Consider the following 16,007-nt stretch of genomic DNA (forward strand, 5'->3'; position numbering starts at 1 on the left):
TACAAAGATCATCCTGCTACTCATCTTAATCAAGTTTAATTATCAGTTTCAACTAACATCTGCTTGTTCCAAGGATAGGTTTTAATTTGAAACAATGTCGTACATTTCACTTTTCTCTGACTTTCACTATCTTCTATCCCACTCACATATGTATGTGGGCAGATCAATGGTAACTGCAATTTATAGTAGTCAAATGCAAATAACCGTACATAGACAAGAAAATTAAGCACGAGGCTACTCAAGAAACTATGTTCAAATAGATAAATATGGAGTTAAAAAGTGACATAATGGGCCTGACGTACTACACATCTAACTAATGAAAATAGCAATCAATAAAACCAATAGGGAGTTGAACTGCAGACCAAAGCAATCATATACAAGTCAATGAAAGCCATAAATATAAGTTCTGAGTATTTTATTATTACAATACTATGATGATTACCAAGTTTTACAGGTCATTCAAAAAAGTGCAAGATTGCATCACAAAGTGAGAAGTAAGATATTTCAGGGGTGACCTTTTGCAGGGATGAAAATACAGTACCATGTGAAAAAGGAAAATTTAGAAAATTATCTAAAGCAAGCCTGCAAATAAAGAACAAGTGGTGACAAGCTGGAAATGGTAGAAGATAAACCTTCACACAAAATGTTGTTGGCACACGACTTACTATTTTCTCATGAAATGACATGGGGATGGGAGCAGGCCAGCCACTTTCCAGCTGATAATGTGCACACCAAGAAATAAATAGAGCACTAACAAAGTCAAGACTACGTCTCCAGTCGAAGGGCTACAAGAATGGTCTTAGACTTACACTGTGGGAAGGCTGCTTTACTAGATCGTGGATATCAGTTTTTCTCACTGTCACTGTACAAAATTGCTTAATGTACGCCTTCCTCTCCAGGACACAAGTATAGGAAAAGAAAATTCTTAAGAGTTATTGACGGTAAGGCGCAAGGCCGTATCTTTGGTGGAAATCCCATTAACCCTAACTTCCATCAAATATGTAATTGCAGAATTATAGCAAACAACAAGGCAGTTCCGGGGAATTGACTTAGCTATTAAGGAGTTACAGAACAAGTATATGCCCCACTTGTCTGGGCTTCGGATCAATGCAGGAAGGCATGAATCAACATCCCATCTCTTATCTGAGAGCTGGGAGTGGAAATGAGAGAAAGCAGAGTCACACTTGGGTCCTCCTTGCATCCTCTCAGAAAATGGCAACAGCTTGGCATCAACCTGGGTGCCATCTCTATCGGCTTTAGATGGCAGACTCAATCTTGAACTCAAAAACCTTGCTGGTAGCTGCAATAGATTTTGAGTTTGACTTAGGATTAGTTAGACTATGCGACAGAACAGATCATTTGATCTAAACAGCCCAGGCAGATGTTTATGTTCCACTCCACCCATCCTGCCATATCAGATTAAGAAGTAGTGATAAATGATTATTTTCTTTAGCTCACTTTGACCAGAGAAGCGACACTTGCGATGACAAGGCATGCAATGCTACAATGATGTGGAGGTACGGGTGTTGGACTGGAGTGGACAAAGTTAGAAGTAACATGACACCAAGTTATAGTCCAAAAGTTTATTTGTAATCACATGCTTTTGGAGTGTTGCTCCTTTGTCAGGTGTAGTGAGAAAGAACAGCATGCAGACACAGAGTTTATAGACAGAAGAATCAAGGGGAGGTGGGGGGGCAGAGAGATCATAAGATCATAGAATCGGTGTGAGTGGACTGTCAGATAATATGGTTCTGCGAATGACCAGTGTGTTAGACAGTGAGTAAAGTGTCCAGCGAAGGGATGACCCTTAAACCAAGTAAATAAGGCTGAGAGATATTTGGAAAAAAATAAAAATAAGGTGCTGCTGGAGACAAACTATATGTCTGAAATAACATGAGCAATATTAGAGTCGCATGTCTAATCAAAATAATAATTAGTTTATGTATAGTTTTGAATTACTTAAGGTAGAGCAATTATAACAATTTATCAAGGTGATGATGTCATTAGGACGGTCAGGAAGATTTTACAGATACAGAAGTATGGTGGAGTCACAGGTAGCGCGACATGAACCCAAGATCACAGTTGAGGCCATCTTCATGGGACAGAACTTGGTTATCAGTTTCTGCTCAGCAATTCTACTTTGTTGTGTATCTCGGAGGCTGCCTTGGAGGATGCTTATCCAAAGATTGGAGGCTGAATGCCCTTAACCCCTGAAGTGTTGCCTGACCGAGAGGAACCATTCTTGTATGTTGATTGTTGCACTGTGTCCATTCATCCATTGTCATAGTGCCTGCTTGGTCTCGCTAATAAACCATGCCTTGGGGCATCATTGTCTGCAGCATGTGAGATAGACAACACTGGCTGAGTCACATGAGTATCTGCTGGTGGGTGGTATTCCCACATGTGATGATAGCATCCATGGCAATGATCTGACATTTTTTGCAGAGGTTGCCATGACAGGGTTGTGTGGTGTTGTGGTCGATGTTGTCCTGGAGGCTGGGTAGTTTGCTGCAAACAATATCTGGTTTAGGATTTGGTGGTTGTTTGAAGATGAGCAATGGAGGCATAGGGATAGTCTTGATGAGATGCTCATTGTCATCGATGCCATGTTGAAGGTTACGAAGAACATGACGTAGTTTCTCTGCTTTGGGAACTCCTGGATGATGAAGAATACTCTATCAGTCGTATCCTGTTGTCTGTCTTCTGAGGAGGTTGCTGCAGTTTTTTGCTGTGGCATGTTGGAACTGGCAATCAATGAGTTGAGTATCACATCCTTTTCTCATCAAGATATCCTTCAAAACCTTTAGGTGCCTCTCATGTTTCTCCTCATCAGGACAGACACTGTGCATACACAGGGCTTGTCCACAGGGGAGGGCTTCTTTAATATATTTAAGCTCAAGAAGTACAGCATTATGAGGTTATCCGTAGGGTTGCGGTAGAGTGAGGTACCGAGGTATCCATCTTTGATGGAGATGTATGTGTCCAAGAATGAAACTGATTCTGAAGTGTAGTCCAGGGTAAGTCTGGCGGTGAGATGAAACTTGTTGATATCACTCTGAAGTTGTTTCAGTGATTCCTCGCCATGAATCCAAAGGAAGAAAATATTATCAATGTATCTAGTGTATAGCTTTGGTTGGATGTCCTGCATAGCAAAGAAGTCTTGCTCGAACTGCTGCATGAAAATGTTAGCATATTAAAGTGCAAATTGCATCCCCACGGATGTTCCATGTGTCTGGACAAACAATGCTACAAGCCAAGAACTGAAAAAAGGGATTAATAGGTGGTTGTTTTTGACCAGCACAGACTCTGTGGTGCAGATCTCAATGACTAAGACTCTAAGCTATGTATGTCACCATATATCTGGGAGGAAAAAAAATGTTTCATTTCCGGCTGCACTTTGAGAAATGTTTCACCAGATTGCAGCAAAAGTGCATCACTATTTAAAAATTGTCACATAATATAACATTAAGCATTCATATAAAAATATTAACAAACAAACACAGAATTCATGTCAGAATCTTGCAATCCTCCAAATCACTTTTTCACCAAGTACAGCATAGTGTGATGTGGAGTAGAACATTTCTCATTTCATTAACAACATTAATTAGACTAATGTTGTAAAAAAGGCAAGAAAGCTCCTTGTACTTAGTCCTCTTTTTATCAAGTATCAGGCAATAATTTTAGGGCAGCATGGTGGCTCAGTGGTTAGCACTGCTGCCTCACAGCACCAGGGTCCCAGGTTCAATTCTAGCCTCGGGTGACTGCCTGTGTGGAGTTTGCACATCTAATGGCCAATTCACCTAACCTGCACATTTTGTGGGCGGCACAGTGGTTTGCACTGCTGCCTCACAGCGGCAGAGACCCAGATTCAATTCCCGCTTCAGGCGACTGACTGTGTGGAGTTTGCACATTCTTCCCGTGTCTGCATGGGTTTCCTCCGGGTGCTCCCACAGTCCAAAGATGTGCAGGTTAGATGAATTGGCCAGGCTAAATTGCCCATAGTGTTAGGTAAGGGGTAAATGTAGGCGTACGGGTGGGTTGCGCTTCGGCGGGTTGGTGTGCACTTGTTGGGCCGAAGAGCCTGTTTCCACACTGTAAGTAATCTAATCTAGTCTAATCATCTCCAACAAGGAAGAATCCAACTAACGTCTGTTGACATTCTGTGGTATAACCATCACTGAATCCTCCACGATCCACACATTGCTTGCATGAAGTTAAATAGGGGTCCGTTCAGTTATTGGACCCTTCTAGTGCCTCAAATGCATGTAAATGTGTCTTGAAAATGTAAGAGATGTCTCTGGTTTGTTTGAGTAGAATCAAACTCCAATGTTTGTTTTCTTGGTATGTTAGTGTACAAAACCAAACTGCATTTGACATTAAGATTTTTTTTAATGAATAAAGTATGTTTTTGAAATTTAAAATTCTCCAAAAAATGAACTGGATTTTCCACATAAGTATTATTGCGACAAGATCAGGTAAAAGACTAGGATTCCTGCAGTGAGTGGCACATCAACGCCTGTTCACCATTTACAAGGCACAAGTCAGGAGTGTGATGGAATACTCCCCACTTGCCTGGATGGGTGCAGCTCCAACAATACTCAAGAACTTGATAGCCCGCTTGGTTGGCACCACATCTGCAAACATCCACTCCCTCCACCACTGATACTCAGTAGTAACAGTGTATATCACCTACAAAGTCCACTGTAGAAACTTCCCAAGACTTCTTCAACAGTGGCTTCTAAATCCCTGACCACCACTGTCTCTAAGGAAATATATCACTGTTTCTTCATTGCCTCTGGAGTAAAATCCTGGAACTCTGTTGCCAACTATGTGAATCTGGGTTGCAGAGGCTCATGAAGGCAGCTCACCACCACCTTGTCAAGAGCAACGAGGGATGGGTAATAAATATGGGTTCAGCCAGCAATGCCCAAATGAATAAAAAAATGGAAACCCAATTAATTCTGGCAAAACATTACAGGATTTGGTTTATTGAGCTAGCAACCAGATTGCAGCAATAGTACATTTCTATTTAAAGATTCTCACGTACTATCAGTAACAAATCACACTTTCCATGACACAGTCATCAGATACTGAGCAACTTTCTCACTTCCACTGTCACAATTTTGCTTGGTAGTTGGTAAATGATGGCCCCATATATACAGCGCTGCTTTCATTTTATGTCCTTTTCATTAAACATCATATGCTGCTACTCTCCACCAAATTCCACTTCCCTCAAAATCCGACAGGAATGGTGCTGCCCACCTTGAAGTACAGCACTCTGGACGACCAACCAAGCCAACAGTCAGCCGTATCTTGGTTTCCTCACCCAAATGGATTAGGCAGAATGTTTCACAAATTGCCGTCAAGGATCTGATTTGTAAAGTCTGTGCTGATATTTCTTAAATTTTACACTTCTGGGCTGCTAGGTCAGCGCAACCGCACAAAACAGGATTGGGATTTTTCCAAATGACATTGCTTCAGAGGATGTCACAAAATTTTAAGTTCAGTTACTTAATTCTAAATACAAAAGACTAAAAATAAAAGCAGATCATTTTGGGGATAAGAACTGACTAGCAAAACGAGGGCATCAGTACTTCAGCTAAAGCACCACTTGACTGAATAATGTACAGTAACCTGTTTGAGAATTGGGAGTGATTTGAAAGGGTACTTGACACAGAGGCTCATTGAACCATCTTTTTACGTCAATTATTTTCCCAGCAGCATAAAACTATCTTACTGCTAAACTCTTCAGTCTTTCCCAATTTGCTGACTCTAAATAACAGTTTGGAATTATGTAAGCACAATTCCTTCCTTCATTTGGGGTGTTAGTTTTCTTTTGCAGCCTTGTTGCGCAGTAGAGCTTGTTCTTCCGTTTCTCAATATTTAATTCAAGGAGTCAAAACCCTTTCCCCCAGCCTTTAGTTTAAACCCCACCACAAGAGAAAACACAAGAAAGTACAGTTTCAGTAAAGAACCAGCTTGCAAAAGATTTGTGGTCGTCGTTTACTGCAAGCCAGTCTTTTTGTTCAAATTGGTTCACCAAATGACATAAAACAGAGATCGTAACCAACAAGCATGGTACATACCACACACGGCTTCGCAGCAGAATCAGTGATTAGCTTCAGGGCTGCTGGCTCCTAGCAGTCAGATGAAGAACGTGTGTGTCTGATATTGAAGTGATAGAGTAATTGCCAACAAAACAGCAACTGCAAATTCTCTCCCGTTGTATTTCACTTTGAAACGGGCAGGAAAGACAATGCAGACAATTCACGTCAATGATGGCACTGAAGCACACAATCTAATTTGTATTGCAACGTTACATTTACTAAAGAAAGTCTCTTCCTGTGGGTAGCAGATCGGTTGGATCATTTCCTCTTTTGATCTGAGGTCTGGCATTGCAGAATATGATTGAAACTTTTCACAGAACAGAAGTTTATTTTGGCGATAAATATTTGGGACTAACAACAATGCTTGTAATAACATTACTTTTTTAAAAAATAGCTCAAATCCCTACCATTGATTTAAAGGGAGCAACCAGAGATCGGTGCACTAACTCTGGGGCAGGTGTGCTGACATGGTTTGCTAGCTGCAGTCAGGTTGGTGAGGTTAAGTTGTCAGGAAGCTGGCAATCTGCCACTGTTCATTTATTTAAGTGGGGCAAATGGAGTCTAGCAACATAGGTTCAGCACCTTGCTCACCAGTCAATGTCTCCTTTCTGCTCACTGTCAAATTCAGTCAGACAGGTCACACCAACTTCTGCATTAAAATCATTGCTGCCACAGAACTTTCCAAAGTCTTGTCCAGGCTGACAACTCATCTCTTCTGTCAATGCAGCAGTCCTTCAGTATCATAGAATCCCGACAGTGGTGGGATCCTAAGACCATACTGCCATGACCCAACTCTTACCGTATCCCTGTAACCTTGCATTTCCCATGGCTAATCCACCTAGCCTGCACCTTTTCAAGGACACCAAGGGCAATTTAACATGGCCACTCCACCTAACTTGTACATCTTTGGACTGTGGGAGGAAAACCACACAGACATGGGGAGAATGTGCAAACTCCACACAGACTGAGAGTGGAATCAAACCATGTTCCCTGGCGCTGTGAGGCTGCAGTGCTAACCACTGAGTCACCATGCCATCCAGTATGTCCTGATGTCCGATACATGCATTTTACTGGATATGGGCATGTTGAGCTCTTTGACAGGAAACCACAGAGACATCTGTTCTACATGAGACACATCATTACTTGCAAGAAATGCATTATCAAGTCAAACAATAACTGGCCTATTTATGTGACAATTTAAATAAAACTTCTCTCTGCCCACTCCTCTCTTGGAAGAGCTGACTGCGACAGGGTCATAGATTTCCCCATCCTCTCACTTCATGCAAGTTATTCTTATGTGGAGCTGGGAGATTTGTTGAACGGTGGGGAGTTTTACTGACTCGCCATCATCTCTTTAGCAGAAGAATGATGGGCTGAATCTAAACAGGACAGCTATGAGACATTCAGTGAATAATGGAAATTAGAATCAAGACTTTGAGCAAAGGACATAGGAGAAGAGAACTAATTATAGGTGCAATAAATAAAATCCATAGGGATAAGATCCCAAGTTAAGAGTAAGGGGACAGTAGTAGAGGAGGACAAATATATTGATCAAATTACAAGTCTGAATAGTAAAACTGGATAATAAAGTAAGGTAGCCAACATCAAAGACTCCTCCAACCCTGGTTATAACCTATTACATCTTCTTCTGCCAGGCAGAAGATACAAAAGTTTAAATACACATACCAACTGGTTCAAGAAAAGCTTCTTCCTTGCTGTTATTAGATTTCCAAATGGATCTCTCAAATTTCAAATCTAATGTTGATCTTCCTTGTTGTGCACCTTCTTTACAACCATAACTTGGTATCCCTCTCTCTGTTCTATCACCGTATGAGCTTTGTACAGTATGATCTGCCTCTACTGCACATAAAAACATGTGACAATAATATCTAATCTTCAGCTGGTTGTATGCATTTTGGTGATTTGCACTCTCAATCCTGGTATATTTGAAACGTGGAGAAAGTGAGGACTGCAGGTGCTGAGATCAGAGCTGAAAACGTGTTGCTGGAAAAGCGCAGCAGGTCAGGCAGCATCCAAGGAGCAGGAGAGTCGACGTTTTGGGCATGAGCCCTTCTTCCTGAAGAATCCTGAAGAAGGGCTCATGCCCGAAACATCGATTCTCCTGCTCCTTGGATGCTGCCTGACCTGTTGCGCTTTTCCAGCAACACATTTTCATATTTGAAACATGTACAGGGATCATTTTGTTTGCAGTGTCTTCACCTAAATGCTGGAAGCTCTGGGAATAAAAATCTGGAATTAAAACAAAAACTGAAGGAAAATTTGATAGCACAAATACTGTGGAAATATTGCTTGTCCACAGGAATCATCATAGATATAGGTCATTCAAAATAAAATACAGGCATGTCAGCTTTCTGTGCATTGGAAAACCAGGATTTTAAGGCAATTCAAGGAATAGTTGGAGAGCCGGAAAAGAATGGATACAACTGGAGTTGGGTAAGAGTTGGAGTTTACTTCTATCCCAGTACAACTGAAAGGAGATTGACAAGAGGCCAAATGTTAGAATTATCGGATTGGACAATGAATGGCTTTTACCAAGGATTACCTATGATAGATGACACATTATAATGTACCAAATCAGGCCATTTAGCTAACCTGTATGTATGCTCTAATTGAGCTTCCTCCCGTTTTTCCTTATCTAAAGCTCAGTTTTCCTGGCTTCCCCTTAAATGCATCAATGTTCCTTACGGTAAGGATTCCACTTTCTCATCATTCTCTGGGTAGGTAAACTTTCTTTTGATTCCCCTATTGGATTTCTTGTGACTAAATTATATTGATGACCTCTAGTTATGATATTTTCTCTGTCTGCACTCGGTCAAAAGCTTACATAATTTTAATGACCTCCATTGAATTACCCCACCTTTCTTTTTTCAAAAGAGATACAGACCTTTCCTGGTATAAGTTCTTGTTAATCTTTGCTGCACTCTCACTTCTTTAATATGGTGACCAGAATCATATGTGGAATCATGGTTTCATATAGTCTCAGCACAGTGTCTCTACTCTTAAATGCTTTTTCTCTAAATACAGAGCCCAATGCTTGGTTTGTTTTGTTTTTGGTGTAACTGTTAGTGATTGATGTATCTGAACTCCAGGATCCTTCTGTTCCTCGATTCTTAAACCTTTTAACTAATAAGTGGCCACCATGTTCTTCATACAAAAATGTACGACCACTTACTTACCTGTGTCAAACTTCTTTGGCCATTCTGAAATTAAGTCAGTATTTTCCCGCAATTTGTTGTAGTCCTTCTCACTATTGAATATTTCCCAAATTTGGTTCCATCCAAATTTGAAATTGTACTTTAACTCCAAACTCAACATCAAATTTTGTCAATAGCCATAGTCAAAGCAGAGACCCTTCTGCAACATCACTTTCTGTCTTCAATTTAATTCTCCCTTACTCCCTCTTTGGGCTCACTGGCTGAAGTCAGCTAGCAATCCATTCCGCAACTAGTCTCCTCACTCCACGTTCTCTGATCTTGTTCATTAGACTGGAGCACTGGAGAAGTGTACCAAAACCCCAAATGGCATTGTATGCGCAATGTTGGTATTCATACTACAAGAGAGATATATGCGCATAGACCATTCACAAGAATCTGCTGAAAACTTTCTTTTACAACGAGGGTAATAATATAGCTTTAATAAGGCAAGCACTGCAGCCTCACAACACCAAGGACCCAGGTTCGATACTACCTTTGGGTGACTGTCTGTATGAAGTTTGCACACTCTCCCGTGTCTGCGTGGGTTTCCTCCGGGTGCTCCGGTTTCCTCCCACAGTCCAAAGATGTGCAGCTTAGGTGGATTGGCCAAGCTAAATTGCCCAGTGTTCAGGCTACTTGGAGAAGCCATGGAAAACACAGGGTTTCAGGAGTTGAGAGGGTGTGGTTGGGATGCTCTATGGAGGGTCAGTATGGACTCAACAGGCTGAATGAGCTGCTTCCATACTGTCAGGATTCTAAGGCCTTTAAAAATGCGAGGTCCATTGACACAAAAATTGAATTGAAAAGCAGAGAAATCATGTTAAAATTCTGTAGAATCTTGCTTAGACTATATTTGTTGATGAGAACTGGCTGGCTATCCATAAAATTTTTAAATAGTCATTGGAAAAGGTACAAAATATGTTTGGTAGAACAATGTCAGGATGAAGAATCAGAATTCAATTCCAACTGTAGAAAACATTGAAGTGAGAAGACTGGTACACTTAGAATTACAAAAGCATGATTCCAATTGTAATGGAAAGTAGAACAAGGGACCACAAGCACGTCACTAAGTCTAATGGGGAATTCATGAGAAAATTATTCATGCAGAGTGTGGTTTAAATTTGGAATTCACTCACTACCACGAGCAGCAGTTGAGTAAACTAGAAAGTTGTATTCAAGGGGGAGCGAGATTAACACAATGGGAATAAATAGAAGGATATGTGGATTCGGTTATATGAAGGATGGGAGAAGAAACATATTTGGTGATAAACACTAATACCATTTAGGTTGAATAGCTTATTACAGTACTGTAAATAAATACACTTATGTAATGCAAGATCATTTAGTAGACATAAATTTTAATTATCAAAATGTTCCCAGATGAACTACTCAAAGGATGATTAATTTGCATTATAAAGACTTTTTTTTGGATATTCAAGATTACAGTCAGACTGAGAGTGCTGATACTGTATGAGCTGTATCTCATTACTGATTCTTGCTCATAAGACAGTCAATATCAAGAGCAGGAATCCTTCCTGATTTATTTCCTTTTGTTGTAGAGCCACTGAATTCAGTTTGACTGTTGTGCTAAAAATTCAGGACAGGTACAAAACAGCTCTCCGACCTTGTTTCAGAAATAGGAAAAGTTAGAAAATAATACGTTTTCACCAAGTGAAAGGAGGGATGGTTGGAAAAAGTTTTGTGACATGGTAGAGGACAGAGAGATTGAAATTATACAAGGTTTCATAGTGCAAGGCCAAAAAGAGTGGTAATGGGACGAACAAAAAAGCAAAAGTTATGTTGAAGGCATAGCTGCTATCCAACAGCAACTTAACGATATGGGGTTGGGGGTGGTGAAGGTAAAGCAAACTAGCAAAAAAAAATTTAAAATAGGAAGTCATTAGCTATATTTATTCAACTCAATGTTGAGTCCACAAAGTTTTTAATCGGTGTCCATCAATTAATTCTCCTCTTGCTACCACTGGCTTATCTATTCTTGACCTCTACATTGTTCTAACAAAGTTCAAGGATCTCAGCACCTCTCCTCAAAGGACAATTCCTTCAGCTGAGGCATCAGTCTAAAGAACCTCCATTGCACTCGTCGAAGGAAAACAGAACCTCTTTTTAACACCCCACCTTTTAAATGGGTGCTTTTGGACTCAACACTGACCCCCATAATCTTAGATCGTAATTCTCTTTTGCAATAGGGCACGTGTATTCCGGTATATTTGAATGATTGGTTCCTGTGTCACCCCTGGCAAATACTGTGTAGAAACTAAAATAGCCCAACACAACTTCTGTGAACTGCAATGGGTGCACTGCAAGATTGCAATGCAGAGAACAAAGGATTTCAAAAGGCCATCAAGTCTGCCAAGTTTAATTTGGGCATCCTGCACATTCATTTTGAAACAGTTTTGAAAGATTATCAGCTGGTAACCAGATTCTGAAAATGTGCACACTTGTAAGATTAGGGTCAAAACTTTCTGAACTTTGTTCTTTTGCTATTAGTCTTTGTAATTCTTCTTCCTTTGCCTGAATCCTAGCTGCGATGTTAAGGCAGGTATACACTTTAACTTCTATTTGTAACTCATACAGTCTAAGACCTTAATTACTTTCCGGTTTGTGTTATGCCTTTCAAGTCAGCACAGCCAAATTACCTCAGAGCAGAGACAAAACAGGTCATTTGACAACCACGTGTTCATTTTTCAGAAGGAAATAGTCAGGAATCAGAATGTTGCCTAATTTTCCCACACTCTCCCCATGGGATATGTAAATAAATTGCAGCATTCCACCCATCACTCTACCAAGATCAGCTCATAAAGCACAGATGAAGCAAGACTACCTACATTTTGTGCTGTGCAAAAGGCGATTATATTGGCCTTGCAGTCATCAGGTGCAAGCTTCGCTTATTGAAAGCTCATTTACCAGAGTCTGATCTTCAGTACACAACCCAGAGAGTGCTGGAGGAGCAGGCCAGTCTCGGAGTTGCAATCTTTCAGGTGGAACAAGAAGCCAAGACCCCCTGTACTCAGCTGTAAATGAAAGATATGGTAGGATTTTTTTCCAAATATGAGTGAGGTGGTTTCTTGGAGGCTTGCCTATTCCCCATTCCAGCACAAATCAGCTTCACTGATCACTTAGTTTATTCCCCTTTGGTGGGATTTTATTTACTCTATGCAAATCGGCTGTCACTTTGCTTAAGCAACAGCAAGACTATTTCAGAAAAAGCAAGATATTGGCCAAACAGCTTTTTGGGATGTGTGAAGGAATTGAAAACAATAGTACAGTGCAAACTGTTTTTCTTACATTATACAGGAAGGTATGAACACTGAGGGACAGGATGTACATGTATTTGGAAAGGCAAGGACTGATTGGGGATAGTCAACATGGCTTTTTTGCGTGGGAAATCATGTCTCACAAACTTGATTGAGTTTTTTGAAGATGTAACAAAAGAAGATTGATGAGGGCAGAGCAGTAGATGTGATCTATATGGACTTCAGTAAGGCGTTTGACAAGCTTCCCCATGGGAGATGGATGAGCAAGGTTAGATCTCATGGAATACAGGGAGAACTAGCCAGTTGGATACAGTACTGGCTCAAAGGTGGAAGACAGGTGGAGAGTTGTTTTTCAGACTGGAGGCCTGTGACCAGTGGAGTGCCACAAGGATTGGTGCTGGGTCCTCTACTTTTTTTCATTTACATAAATGATTCGGATGAGGGCATAAGAGGTATGGTTAATAAGTTTGCAGATGACAACATAAATTGGAGGTGTAGTGGACAGCGAAGAGGGTTACCTCAGATTACAACAGGATCTGGACCAGATGGGCCAATGGGCTGAGAAGTGGCAAATGGAGTTTAATTCAGATAAATGTTAGGTGCTGCATTTTGGGAAAGCAAATCTTAGCAGGACTTATATACTTAATGGTAAGGTCCTGGGGAGTGTTGCTGAACAAAGAGACCTTGGAGTGCAGGTTCAGAGCTCCTTGAAAGTGGAGTCGCAGGTAGATGGGATAGTGAAGAAGGCATTTGGTATGCTTTGCTTTATTGGTTAGAGTATTGAGTACAGGAGTTGGGAGGTCATATTGCGGCTGTACAGAATAATAGTTAGACACTGTTGGAATATTGCGTGCAATTCTGGTCTCCTTCCTATCAGAAAGATGTTGTGAAACTTGAAAGGGTACAGAAAAGATTTACAAGGATGGTGCCAGGGTTGGAGGATTTGAGTGATTGGGAGAGGCTGAACAGGCTGGGGCTGTTTTCTCTGGAGCGTCGGAGGCTGAGGGGTGACCTTATACAGGTTTACAAAATTATGAGGGGCATGGACAGGGTAAATAGGCAAAGTCTTTTCCCTGGGATCGGGGAGTCCAGAACTAGAGGGCATAGGTTTAGGATGAGAGGGGAAAGATATAAAAGGGACCTACAGAGCAGCTTTTTCATGCAGAGGATGGTATATGTATGGAACGAGCTGCCAGAGGCAGTGGTGGAGGCTGGTACAATTGCAACATTTAAAAAGCATTTGGATCGGTATGTGAATAGGAAGGGTTTGGAAGGATATGGGCCGGGTGCTGGCAGGTGGGACTAGATTGGGTTGGACCGAAGTGTCTGTTTCCGTGTTGTACATCTCTATGATATGAGACTGCACATTAGCTCAGTGGTTAGCACTGCTGCCTCACAATGCCAGGGATCTGGATTTGATTCTACCCTTGAGCAACTGTCTGTGTGGAGTTCACACATTCTCTGTCTGCATGGGTTTCATCTGGGGTGCTCACATTTTCTCCCCATCCAAAGATGTGCAGGTAAGGTGGATTAGCTAAGGGAAATACAGGGTTACAGGGATAGGTGGGACACTCTTCATTTTGACTCAATGGGCCAATGCACTATTTCCACAGGGATTCTATAATACAAACAAAATGGATAGTGTATGGCTTTGTGTTCCCCTCACACCTGCTCTGCCATTTAATAAGATCACCGCTGATCTGATTACTGTATATGCCCACACAGCCCCAAGAATCTTTCACCTCCTTTCTTATCAAGAGTCTACCTGCTTTTGTCTTAAATTATTCAAAGATTCTGCTTCTATCATCTTTAGAGGAAGACAAAGTTTTACGACACATGGGGAAAAGAAATTCTTCATCTGTTTTACATGGGCAACCCCTTATTTTTAAACCCCTGGTAGTGGAGTCTTTGACAAGAGGAAACATACTTTCCACATCCACCTATCTTATGCTTTAATTAAGTTGCCTCTTACTCTTCTAATCTCCAAAGAGTCATACAGCAAGGAAAAAGGTCTTGCATTCCAACCAGTCCATAATCCAAAACTAAACTAGTCCCACCTGCCTGCTTCAGGCCCATATCCCTCCAAACCTTTTCTATTTGTGTACTTATCGAAGTGTCTTTTCAATGTTGTAACTGTGTCCACATCCACTACTTCCTCAGAAAGTTCATTCCAGACAGGGAATGAACCACCCTCTGAATAAAACCTTTGCCCATCTTTTTCAAATCTTTCTCCTTTCACCTTAAAAATATACCCTTAGTTTTCAAATCGAAAAGACACCTTCCATTTACCTTATTTATATCCCTCATTATTTTACAAACTTATATCAGGTCGCCTCTCAACCTCCTACGCTCCAGTGAAAAAGTCCCAGCCTATTCAGCTTTTCTTTATAACTCAAACCTTCCATACCCAGCAACATCCTCATAAATCTCTTTGAACCTTCTCTAGCTTACTAATATTTTTCCTATTATTGAATGACCAGAACTGGACACAGTATTCCAGAAAAGATCTGACCAAAGTTCTGTACAAGCTCAACATGACTTTCCAACTCCTATACTCAAAAGGACTGAGCAATGAAGGGAAGTATGCTAAATGCCTTTTTAACCACCCTGTCTGTATGTGACACTAACTTCAAAGAATTATGTACCAGAATCCTAGGTCACTCTGTTCTGCAACACTCCCCAAAGGCATACACTAACTGAATAAGTCCTGCCCCTGTTTGTCGTACCAAAATGCAATACCTCACCTTTAACCAAATTGAACTTCAAAAGCCATTTTTCAGCACATTGATCCATTTAATCAAGATCCCTTTATAATCTTAGAAAGATCTTCTTCACTGTCTACTATGCCACAAGCCTAGTCTGTCGAACCTTTTTAATCAAAGTATTAGCCTAGTGAACTTTATCTGAACTGCTAATAATGCATTTGCATCGCTCCTTGAATAAGGTGACCAAAACTCTAGATTAGTCTCACCAATGTCCTGTATAACTAAAGCACAACCTCCTTTCTTTCTGTTTCAGTCACCCTTGCCATAGACAACAATATTCGATTCAATTATTTGATTATCTGCAAACTAATCTTTGTGATCCATGCACAAGGACTCACTGCATCTCATCGCAGAGCTCTGCTATCTCTCACCATTTTGAAGATATTCCTTTGTTATTATTTTCCTGCCAAAATGCAATTTTCTCAGATTATGCTCCATTTATCAGATCTTTGCCGATGCACAGCCTATCAATGTCTCTTGAGAGCCTCCATATGTCCTCTCCTCCCTTACTTTCCCACATAACTTTGTCTCATTAGCAAATTTAGCAGCCATACCTTCAATCCCTTCATTCCAGTTATTTATATAAAAAATTGAGGGCCCATGACTGACCCTGGCGGCACACACCAGGGTCTTGTGAAAATGACC

At 40.8% G+C, this 16,007-nt stretch overlaps 1 protein-coding gene across 1 annotated transcript in view; it reads right to left on the bottom strand.

Moving 5' to 3' along the window:
- matk (megakaryocyte-associated tyrosine kinase) overlaps positions 1-6,271 on the bottom strand; it is a 69,613-nt gene extending 63,342 nt beyond the window's left edge. Inside the window, exon 1 of the mRNA XM_060845952.1 lies at positions 6,087-6,271. The gene's annotated coding sequence lies outside the window, so the exon portion shown is untranslated. The remainder of the gene's footprint in view (positions 1-6,086) is intronic.
- Between the last annotated feature and the right edge of the window lie 9,736 nt (positions 6,272-16,007).

This window comes from Hemiscyllium ocellatum, chromosome 28, assembly GCF_020745735.1.
Source record: "Hemiscyllium ocellatum isolate sHemOce1 chromosome 28, sHemOce1.pat.X.cur, whole genome shotgun sequence".
In the NCBI taxonomy this organism is placed as follows: Eukaryota; Metazoa; Chordata; class Chondrichthyes; order Orectolobiformes; family Hemiscylliidae; genus Hemiscyllium; species Hemiscyllium ocellatum.